Source organism: Littorina saxatilis, linkage group LG8 (genome assembly GCF_037325665.1).
Source record: "Littorina saxatilis isolate snail1 linkage group LG8, US_GU_Lsax_2.0, whole genome shotgun sequence".
NCBI lineage: Eukaryota > Metazoa > Mollusca > Gastropoda > Littorinimorpha > Littorinidae > Littorina > Littorina saxatilis.
Window position 1 is genome coordinate 53,446,257 of NC_090252.1, and position 12,009 is coordinate 53,458,265.

Genomic DNA, 12,009 nt, shown 5'->3' on the forward strand with positions numbered 1-12,009 from the left:
AAGAGAGAGAGAGAGAGATGTCAACAAAATCAAGGAAAAGAAAAGCCTAACAAAGAATTTCAAGTGGCAGCCCAACTTTTCGACCTGTTGCCAGGCCTTCCTCAGCGGCGTTTAATTCTGCGAGACGCCAATTCATGCATCAAGTACTAAGCAACACAATACCATAGTTAATTCTGTTACGAAACACAAAGCAAATATTTCAAAGATAAAATCTACAAGACTTGACTAAAATTAATGTAAAAAATCAACAAGAAGAAACAGAGGCGAAAACAGTATTTGACTTTCAATGTTTTTGCAGAGAACTTGTTTACGGCAATAGTGGAAACTAACATGTTTTATGAACGTGTTTATGTTTTGCAATCTTGTTTTCTGATTTATCCATCTATATATTTATTTACCTATTTTCACTTTACTTATTTAGTTCCGATCAAATGATCCGCTGCAAGAGCAGTTTGTAAATAAAATCAGCGATACAAAATGCCTCCGTTTCACTTAGATGGCGTATGGAAATAATTAATAACCTTATTTTATGATGGGTGACCTCATTGCAAATTGCTGAAATTTAAAAACGATATCAAAAATAGAGTTACTAGACGGAGCCCTTCGGGGCGTTTAGTCATGCTTGAGACATATATTCACATGTTTTGATAGAGTATGTCCTTATCTGCGACCAAAAGACAAATTGTTGCTTCAACAGTGCTTTGAGCGGATCATTAAGTCTTGCACTTTCGCGTCTAATAACGTACGGTGTCTAAAATTAAATACGGCGAAGTGGTCTGAGCCTACAATGTTTAAATGTGTACACTACATTGGTTGTGCACGTTAAAGATCCCACGATTGACAAAAGGGTCTTTCCTGGCAACATTGCTTAGGCACAGTTAATAATTGTCTACCTATACCCGTGTGACTTGGAATAATAGGCCGTGAAAGGTAAATATGCGCCGAAATGGCTGCAATCTACTGGCCGTATAAAATTTCATCTCACACGGCATCACTGCAGAGCGCCTAGAACTGTACCCACGGAATATGCGCGATATAAGACTCATTGATTGATTGAAATGTTTGATTGCATAACTTCTAAAAACTAGTTCCATGGTCTCATCCCTCCCCCCATCTACCCCCCCCCCCCTCATCCCCTATTTTGTTTTAAATCTTTTTTCTTTTCTTTTCTTGCTCCTCTTACAGTATCACGGTAAACGTTCCCAAATAGATCCTAGTTACCTCAGAGGACGTTAATCCCCAAAGTCAGCCAGTCAGTCAGTCATTAAAGGCAAAAGCAAGGTAACGCACAACTGGGTCCGACCAGAAAAGCCGTCGCTGCCTGTGTGACAACCACCATAAAAATCTACCACAGCGGGAAACTTTCAAGTTAAGTATTTTCAACCATCATGACTGTGCCCGCATTCAACTTTACAATCAAAGGATGTCTGTTGAGATAATCGAATGGATCAAAACTTTGAAACCTGCGCGCATATTCTAAGCCGACTAACACATAATTGTTAAGGACATCATAAAATGGTTCTCGGTGAAAACTTGACCGAGGGCCATTTTACGACGTCCTTGACTCGAGTGTGTGACGTATTCTCATATGCGCTGCTTCTTGGGCAAGGTAAAGAACACCAATACTTCAATGCCGTTCTCGAGCTACGTTGACTTTTACAAAGGGTACAACTGACACGGCTTACGTAATCTGGTTTCCTGGTCATTTGTGTGAAAAATCTGTCCGACAAAGAAAACTGCCCAACGAATATAGATAACTCGGTCGAAAAAAATACTACCAGCAAAATATCTAACCCCCCCCCACTCCCACCTCCGCCAAAGAAAGAGCACGGGGTTCAATACATGATGATAGTTATTAAACACAAAGCAGTTGTAGCTAGGCTCAAGGCAATCACAAGATAGGAAAGCTTTCGAGTCATCGACAATCATTCGGAGGTGTGTTTTGGAACAAATGTTGGAGAAAAGGGTAAATGTCGGCTTCTTTTACAGACACTATCTAGTCTTATGTTTCTTATTTGTTTGACCCTCTTAGGATTATGGAGTTTTATGCACTGCCTTTTATAGTTAACTAAACTTTTGTATTTGAATTAGCCCATTGCACTTGGTGTAGGCCTTAAGCTTATTTAAATCGCTTGTCCAGTATTTAATTTAGTTCTCAATTTTTGTATGAACTCAAATGTTTAGTGTTCTTAGTATGTCTTGCTAAACTAAGTTCTATTTAATCAGAGTATGTTTGCGTGTGCTTATACTTAGTGATATTGTAAAGCGCATAGTGCTTTTCGTTATGCGCTATAGAAATCTCCTTAATAAATAAATAAATAAATAAATAAATAAACATTCAAAACTGTGTAAAATGGTCGAACTGAAGTTTTTGCACAACAAATATGACCATAACAATTATTTCTTAAACTTAAAGTACTGGGACAAATTAACCCCTTCGTTGTGAAGTTACACACGCGCAATGTTGAGACAAATTCATCAAAGACATGAACGCAATCATCCATGGAAAACGCGCTGATCATGCCTGTAAGGGCTGTTTTAAAGTCACTGAATGTCTAATGTTGATCGAGGTACACCATGTATGGTAACACTTATCTCCCAATACCCCCTCGGACAGTTCTAGAACCCCTTGCAATGCTTAAAAGATAAACTCCATTTCCTCACTTCATTTTGGCAGTTCAAAACTGTCAAAAACATGATTTCACATTTTGGTCATGCTCGCAATAGTTATCTCCAATCGATGCTTCATAATATTCTGCATGTTTTAGTTCTGCAGTTGCTCATACATCTTTTTATAGACATCTGAAGACGTGTGCTGCTCACATACAGATCAGCATAAATCCATTTACAACTTAGATTGTTTAGTGTCTATATGTTATTTGCTTGTCTGTCTGTCTTGTGCGTACTCCTTCTCAAACATAAACAAACTCGGACATATTCAAAGATAGTCTACATAATTATGATCCAGAGACAGCCAGCATGCCTCTTCCTTGTTCTCCGACAAAAGAAAACTTCCTTGTGGCCTATTGTGTGTTTTCGCCGGTAGGTGTCAATTGGCAGGCCAGGCACTTAATCACGCTTGACTCCCCTCCGCTTAAGCGGCAATCGTTTAGCAAGCCCCGGTGTCTGCTTCAAGAAAACCCTTCACACCCAGATTAGTGAGGGAACATCGAATAGTGACATTTTTCGATGTGATTTTCGATTTCATAAACAACAATTTTGAAAAATGATATAAAAGAGATAAATATTTTGCAAATACCGTATCTGGGTGGTCTAAATCAGGTTTCTTGTCAAACGTAAAATGGAGTATAGAAAAAACCCGTTGTGTTGGAATTTAAGACTAAATCAATTTGGGTCTACTTGTAGAAACAGTGTTAATAAATGTTCAACAAATGCTGAAAGAAACAATTGGCAGCACCCTTGAAACGCTTGGCATGTATATTAAATGTTGAATGTATATTGGTTAAGAACAAAAGTAGGGCAATTTCGTTACTTTTGATTTGGACCCCTACCTCAATAGTTCTTTGAATGTTCGCCTTCTTTTATATTTAGGTACCGAGAAGCCTTCAACAGATGTATACATGTATAACTAATTCAATAAGTTTTTCGAAGCATCCTATTCTAAACTCTTACGTTAAATGTCTGACCTTTTTGTTTTTGTTTTTATTTGTTTCTGTTGGGTTTCAAACAACATTCTGTGAGATAACCTTTAAGGTCATCGCCGTAACAAGAACACTGTTCTTCCGTTTTAGGCTTTTATAGTCCATACAATATTTGCTGGCTTACACCCGTCAATTTTACGTGTATCAGTTCATGAAATATTTGCCGGCTTTTACCCATCTATGTTATCTTTCCCCGGTCAAGGCAATATCTTGAAATGATTGTTGAAACTTCAGAGAACCCTTTGCTTAAAGTTCCAAAGATTGTTTTTGTTTTGGAGCTTTCCATTCTTTTCGATCATGAACAAGGAAATAGCTGAATGAGTATGACGCGTTCTCTAAAGCTGTCCTGGGGTACAGAACGGATGTGATCACACACTTATCGCTCGCTTGAGTAATTCTTTAATCACACAAGAAGCTTTTGTGGTGTTTTGTTTTCTTGAAATAGTGACACGTTACCTGGCACACTTAAGCAGGTTTCATGCCCCCCCCCCCTCCCTACCCATTGGGAATACAGACCACTTGAACAAATCTGAGTGTGTGGAGTTACGCCCTGGAGTCATACTCGCCGGAGGAAAAAGGGTGAGTTCTTGGCTTTGTGGCGCCAATAACAAGTCATTGATGACGAATTGAGTCATCTGTCAGTAAAACGTAAAAACGGAGGAAGGTCTCTTATTCATATTTGCTTCTTTGGCTACCATAACTGTCTCGTTGTATGCCTTTTTTTTCTTCCAAGTATATACAACTATTGCAACAACAATAAAGAGCTAACAGGCAAGTGATATTTAATTTAGAAATGGAATACTCTTTAATTTAAAGCAAAAGCACAACGAACAAGATGTTTTAATTTATTTCGCTCCAAGTCAAAATTTAAGCAAAACATCTAAATAGTTTTAAATGCGCATTTAGTCCGCTGTCGCACGGAGGAATGTAGGATTACCAAAACCGGCAAAATCAAAACTGGGCAAAACTTGATTTAAAAGAACGCCCCCCCTGTAGAATTTGCACTGCTAGATGCGTTGGCGGCATCCCATCCTGCCTCTCCCAACTTGCCGTATCCCAGTCTGCCTTACCCAATTTGCCGCATCCCGGCCTGCTGCTTTGTGTGTGTTAGTGCGTGTGTATTTGTGTTTGTGAGGCAGGGAAAGAGAGAGAGAGAGAGAGAGAGAGAGAGAGAGAGAGAGAGAGAGAGAGAGTGACTGAGAGAGAGAGAGAGTGACTGAGAGAGAGAGAGAAAGAGAGAGAGAGAAAATAGAGAGAGAGAGGGGGGGAGAGAGAGAGAGAGAGAGAGGGGGGAGAGAGAGAAAGGGGGACATAGAGAGAAAGAGAGAGAGAGAGAGACACACACACACACATACACAGAGAAAGAGAGAGAGAGAGAGAGATGTCAACAAAATCAAGGAAAAGAAAAGCCTAACAAAGAATTTCAAGTGGCAGCCCAACTTTTCGACCTGTTGCCAGGCCTTCCTCAGCGGCGTTTAATTCTGCGAGACGCCAATTCATGCATCAAGTACTAAGCAACACAATACCATAGTTAATTCTGTTACGAAACACAAAGCAAATATTTCAAAGATAAAATCTACAAGACTTGACTAAAATTAATGTAAAAAATCAACAAGAAGAAACAGAGGCGAAAACAGTATTTGACTTTCAATGTTTTTGCAGAGAACTTGTTTACGGCAATAGTGGAAACTAACATGTTTTATGAACGTGTTTATGTTTTGCAATCTTGTTTTCTGATTTATCCATCTATATATTTATTTACCTATTTTCACTTTACTTATTTAGTTCCGATCAAATGATCCGCTGCAAGAGCAGTTTGTAAATAAAATCAGCGATACAAAATGCCTCCGTTTCACTTAGATGGCGTATGGAAATAATTAATAACCTTATTTTATGATGGGTGACCTCATTGCAAATTGCTGAAATTTAAAAAACGATATCAAAAATAGAGTTACTAGACGGAGCCCTTCGGGGCGTTTAGTCATGCTTGAGACATATATTCACATGTTTTGATAGAGTATGTCCTTATCTGCGACCAAAAGACAAATTGTTGCTTCAACAGTGCTTTGAGCGGATCATTAAGTCTTGCACTTTCGCGTCTAATAACGTACGGTGTCTAAAATTAAATACGGCGAAGTGGTCTGAGCCTACAATGTTTAAATGTGTACACTACATTGGTTGTGCACGTTAAAGATCCCACGATTGACAAAAGGGTCTTTCCTGGCAACATTGCTTAGGCACAGTTAATAATTGTCTACCTATACCCGTGTGACTTGGAATAATAGGCCGTGAAAGGTAAATATGCGCCGAAATGGCTGCAATCTACTGGCCGTATAAATTTTCATCTCACACGGCATCACTGCAGAGCGCCTAGAACTGTACCCACGGAATATGCGCGATATAAGACTCATTGATTGATTGAAATGTTTGATTGCATAACTTCTAAAAACTAGTTCCATGGTCTCATCCCTCCCCCCATCTACCCCCCCCCCCCCCTCATCCCCTATTTTGTTTTAAATCTTTTTTCTTTTCTTTTCTTGCTCCTCTTACAGTATCACGGTAAACGTTCCCAAATAGATCCTAGTTACCTCAGAGGACGTTAATCCCCAAAGTCAGCCAGTCAGTCAGTCATTAAAGGCAAAAGCGAGGTAACGCACAACTGGGTCCGACCAGAAAAGCCGTCGCTGCCTGTGTGACAACCACCATAAAAATCTGCAACAGCGGGAAACTTTCAAGTTAAGTATTTTCAACCATCATGACTGTGCCCGCATTCAACTTTACAATCAAAGGATGTCTGTTGAGATAATCGAATGGATCAAAACTTTGAAACCTGCGCGCATATTCTAAGCCGACTAACACATAATTGTTAAGGACATCATAAAATGGTTCTCGGTGAAAACTTGACCGAGGGCCATTTTACGACGTCCTTGACTCGAGTGTGTGACGTATTCTCATATGCGCTGCTTCTTGGGCAAGGTAAAGAACACCAATACTTCAATGCCGTTCTCGAGCTACGTTGACTTTTACAAAGGGTACAACTGACACGGCTTACGTAATCTGGTTTCCTGGTCATTTGTGTGAAAAATCTGTCCGACAAAGAAAACTGCCCAACGAATATAGATAACTCGGTCGAAAAAAATACTACCAGCAAAATATCTAACCCCCCCCCCCCCTCCCACCTCCGCCGAAGAAAGAGCACGGGGTTCAATACATGATGATAGTTATTAAACACAAAGCAGTTGTAGCTAGGCTCAAGGCAATCACAAGATAGGAAAGCTTTCGAGTCATCGACAATCATTCGGAGGTGTGTTTTGGAACAAATGTTGGAGAAAAGGGTAAATGTCGGCTTCTTTTACAGACACTATCTAGTCTTATGTTTCTTATTTGTTTGACCCTCTTAGGATTATGGAGTTTTATGCACTGCCTTTTATAGTTAACTAAACTTTTGTATTTGAATTAGCCCATTGCACTTGGTGTAGGCCTTAAGCTTATTTAAATCGCTTGTCCAGTATTTAATTTAGTTCTCAATTTTTGTATGAACTCAAATGTTTAGTGTTCTTAGTATGTCTTGCTAAACTAAGTTCTATTTAATCAGAGTATGTTTGCGTGTGCTTATACTTAGTGATATTGTAAAGCGCATAGTGCTTTTCGTTATGCGCTATAGAAATCTCCTTAATAAATAAATAAATAAATAAATAAATAAACATTCAAAACTGTGTAAAATGGTCGAACTGAAGTTTTTGCACAACAAATATGACCATAACAATTATTTCTTAAACTTAAAGTACTGGGACAAATTAACCCCTTCGTTGTGAAGTTACACACGCGCAATGTTGAGACAAATTCATCAAAGACATGAACGCAATCATCCATGGAAAACGCGCTGATCATGCCTGTAAGGGCTGTTTTAAAGTCACTGAATGTCTAATGTTGATTGAGGTACACCATGTATGGTAACACTTATCTCCCAATACCCCCTCGGACAGTTCTAGAACCCCTTGCAATGCTTAAAAGATAAACTCCATTTCCTCACTTCATTTTGGCAGTTCAAAACTGTCAAAAACATGATTTCACATTTTGGTCATGCTCGCAATAGTTATCTCCAATCGATGCTTCATAATATTCTGCATGTTTTAGTTCTGCAGTTGCTCATACATCTTTTTATAGACATCTGAAGACGTGTGCTGCTCACATACAGATCAGCATAAATCCATTTACAACTTAGATTGTTTAGTGTCTATATGTTATTTGCTTGTCTGTCTGTCTTGTGCGTACTCCTTCTCAAACATAAACAAACTCGGACATATTCAAAGATAGTCTACATAATTATGATCCAGAGACAGCCAGCATGCCTCTTCCTTGTTCTCCGACAAAAGAAAACTTCCTTGTGGCCTATTGTGTGTTTTCGCCGGTAGGTGTCAATTGGCAGGCCAGGCACTTAATCACGCTTGACTCCCCTCCGCTTAAGCGGCAATCGTTTAGCAAGCCCCGGTGTCTGCTTCAAGAAAACCCTTCACACCCAGATTAGTGAGGGAACATCGAATAGTGACATTTTTCGATGTGATTTTCGATTTCATAAACAACAATTTTGAAAAATGATATAAAAGAGATAAATATTTTGCAAATACCGTATCTGGGTGGTCTAAATCAGGTTTCTTGTCAAACGTAAAATGCAGTATAGAAAAAACCCGTTGTGTTGGAATTTAAGACTAAATCAATTTGGGTCTACTTGTAGAAACAGTGTTAATAAATGTTCAACAAATGCTGAAAGAAACAATTGGCAGCACCCTTGAAACGCTTGGCATGTATATTAAATGTTGAATGTATATTGGTTAAGAACAAAAGTAGGGCAATTTCGTTACTTTTGATTTGGACCCCTACCTCAATAGTTCTTTGAATGTTCGCCTTCTTTTATATTTAGGTACCGAGAAGCCTTCAACAGATGTATACATGTATAACTAATTCAATAAGTTTTTCGAAGCATCCTATTCTAAACACGTTAAATGTCTGACCTTTTTGTTTTTGTTTTTATTTGTTTCTGTTGGGTTTCAAACAACATTCTGTGAGATAACCTTTAAGGTCATCGCCGTAACAAGAACACTGTTCTTCCGTTTTAGGCTTTTATAGTCCATACAATATTTGCTGGCTTACACCCGTCAATTTTACGTGTATCAGTTCATGAAATATTTGCCGGCTTTTACCCATCTATGTTATCTTTCCCCGGTCAAGGCAATATCTTGAAATGATTGTTGAAACTTCAGAGAACCCTTTGCTTAAAGTTCCAAAGATTGTTTTTGTTTTGGAGCTTTCCATTCTTTTCGATCATGAACAAGGAAATAGCTGAATGAGTATGACGCGTTCTCTAAAGCTGTCCTGGGGTACAGAACGGATGTGATCACACACTTATCGCTCGCTTGAGTAATTCTTTAATCACACAAGAAGCTTTTGTGGTGTTTTGTTTTCTTGAAATAGTGACACGTTACCTGGCACACTTAAGCAGGTTTCATGCCCCCCCCCCCTCCCTACCCATTGGGAATACAGACCACTTGAACAAATCTGAGTGTGTGGAGTTACGCCCTGGAGTCATACTCGCCGGAGGAAAAAGGGTGAGTTCTTGGCTTTGTGGCGCCAATAACAAGTCATTGATGACGAATTGAGTCATCTGTCAGTAAAACGTAAAAACGGAGGAAGGTCTCTTATTCATATTTGCTTCTTTGGCTACCATAACTGTCTCGTTGTATGCCTTTTTTTTCTTCCAAGTATATACAACTATTGCAACAACAATAAAGAGCTAACAGGCAAGTGATATTTAATTTAGAAATGGAATACTCTTTAATTTAAAACAAAAGCACAACGAACAAGATGTTTTAATTTATTTCGCTCCAAGTCAAAATTTAAGCAAAACATCTAAATAGTTTTAAATGCGCATTTAGTCCGCTGTCGCACGGAGGAATGTAGGATTACCAAAACCGGCAAAATCAAAACTGGGCAAAACTTGATTTAAAAGAACGCCCCTCCCCCCCCCCCCCCTGTAGAATTTGCACTGCTAGATGCGTTGGCGGCATCCCATCCTGCCTCTCCCAACTTGCCGTATCCCAGTCTGCCTTACCCAATTTGCCGCATCCCAGCCTGCTGCTTTGTGTGTGTTAGTGCGTGTGTATTTGTGTTTGTGAGGCAGGGAAAGAGAGAGAGAGAGAGAGAGAGAAAGAGAGAGAGAGAGATAAAAGAGAGAGAGAAAAGAGAGAGAGAGAGAAAGACAGAGAGAGAGGGGGAGAGAGGGGGAGAGAGAGAGAGAGAGAAAGGGAGAGAGAGAGGGGGAGAGAGAGAGAGAGAAAGAGAGAGAGAGAGAGAAAGAGAGAGAGAGAAAGAGAGAGAGAGAGAGAGAGAGACACACACACATACACAGAGAAAGAGAGAGAGAGAGATGTCAACAAAATCAAGGAAAAGAAAAGCCTAACAAAGAATTTCAAGTGGCAGCCCAACTTTTCGACCTGTTGCCAGGCCTTCCTCAGCGGCGTTTAATTCTGCGAGACGCCAATTCATGCATCAAGTACTAAGCAACACAATACCATAGTTAATTCTGTTACGAAACACAAAGCAAATATTTCAAAGATAAAATCTACAAGACTTGACTAAAATTAATGTAAAAAATCAACAACAAGAAGAAACAGAGGCGAAAACAGTATTTGACTTTCAATGTTTTTGCAGAGAACTTGTTTACGGCAATAGTGGAAACTAACATGTTTTATGAACGTGTTTATGTTTTGCAATCTTGTTTTCTGATTTATCCATCTATATATTTATTTACCTATTTTCACTTTACTTATTTAGTTCCGATCAAATCCGCTGCAAGAGCAGTTTGTAAATAAAATCAGCGATACAAAATGCCTCCGTTTCACTTAGATGGCGTATGGAAATAATTAATAACCTTATTTTATGATGGGTGACCTCATTGCAAATTGCTGACATTTAAAAAACGATATCAAAAATAGAGTTACTAGACGGAGCCCTTCGGGGCGTTTAGTCATGCTTGAGACGTATATTCACATGTTTTGATAGCGTATGTCCTTATCTGCGACCAAAAGACAAATTGTTGCTTCAACAGTGCTTTGAGCGGATCATTAAGTATTGCACTTTCGCGTCTAATAACGTACGGTGTCTAAGATTAAATACGGCGAAGTGGTCTGAGCCTACAATGTTTAAATGTTTTATTGCATAACTTCTAAAAACTAGTTCCATAGTCTCATCCCTCCCCCCATCTACCCCCCCCCCCCCTCATCCCCTATTTTTTAAAAAAATCTTTTTTCTTTTCTTTTCTTGCTCCTCTTACAGTATCACAGTAAATGTTCCCAAATAGATCCTAGTTACCTAAGAGGACGTTAATCCCCAAAGTCAGCCAGTCAGTCAGTCATTAAAGGCAAAAGCGAGGTAACGCACAACTGGGTCCGACCAGAAAAGCCGTCGCTGCCTGTGTGACAACCACCATAAAAATCTACCACAGCGGGAAACTTTCAAGTTAAGTATTTTCAACAATCATGTGCCCGCATTCAACTTTGCAATCAAAGGATGTCTGTTGAGATAATCGAATGGATCAAAACTTTGAAACTTGCGCGCATATTCTAAGCCGACTAACACATAATTGTTAAGGACATCATAAAATGGTTCTCGGTGAAAACTTGACCGAGGGCCATTTTACGACGTCCTTGACTCGAGTGTGCGCTGCTTCCTGGGCAAGGTAAAGAACACCGAAAATACTTCAATGCCGTTCTCGAGCTACGCTGACTTTTACAAAGGGTACAGCTGACACGGCTTACGTAATCTGGTTTCCTGGTCATTTGTGTGAAAAATCTGTCCGACAAAGAAGAAGAAGAAGAAGTGCGCGCAGAGAGAGAGAGAGAGAGAGAGAGAGAGAGAGAGAGAGAGAGAGAGAGAGAGAGAGAGAGAGACAGACAGACAGACAGACAGACAGACAGACAGACAGACAGACAGACAGACAGACAGACTTTCCGCACTCGTTAAAATGTCAGTCGATACTGGAATGAATGTTGAAACATTGTAAACCTAAAAAAAAAATAAAAAAAAAATAATATTAAAATTAAACATTCATACGAGTTACTATCTGTGACAAGGACGCATAAGAAGTATAGCAACTAAATATTAATCCGCTTACCCATTGCTCCTCTTCGCACCTCGGCCTGTGAGTCGTCCTTTTCCTGAGTACTTGCACACAAGTTTTGCGTATGCATACTTCAGTTCGTCTGGAAAAGGCTGTTTTGAATTCTTGTTCGCAAGTTGAACAGCACGACTGTATTTGACCACGTACACCAAATCGTTCTTTCTGGAAAAG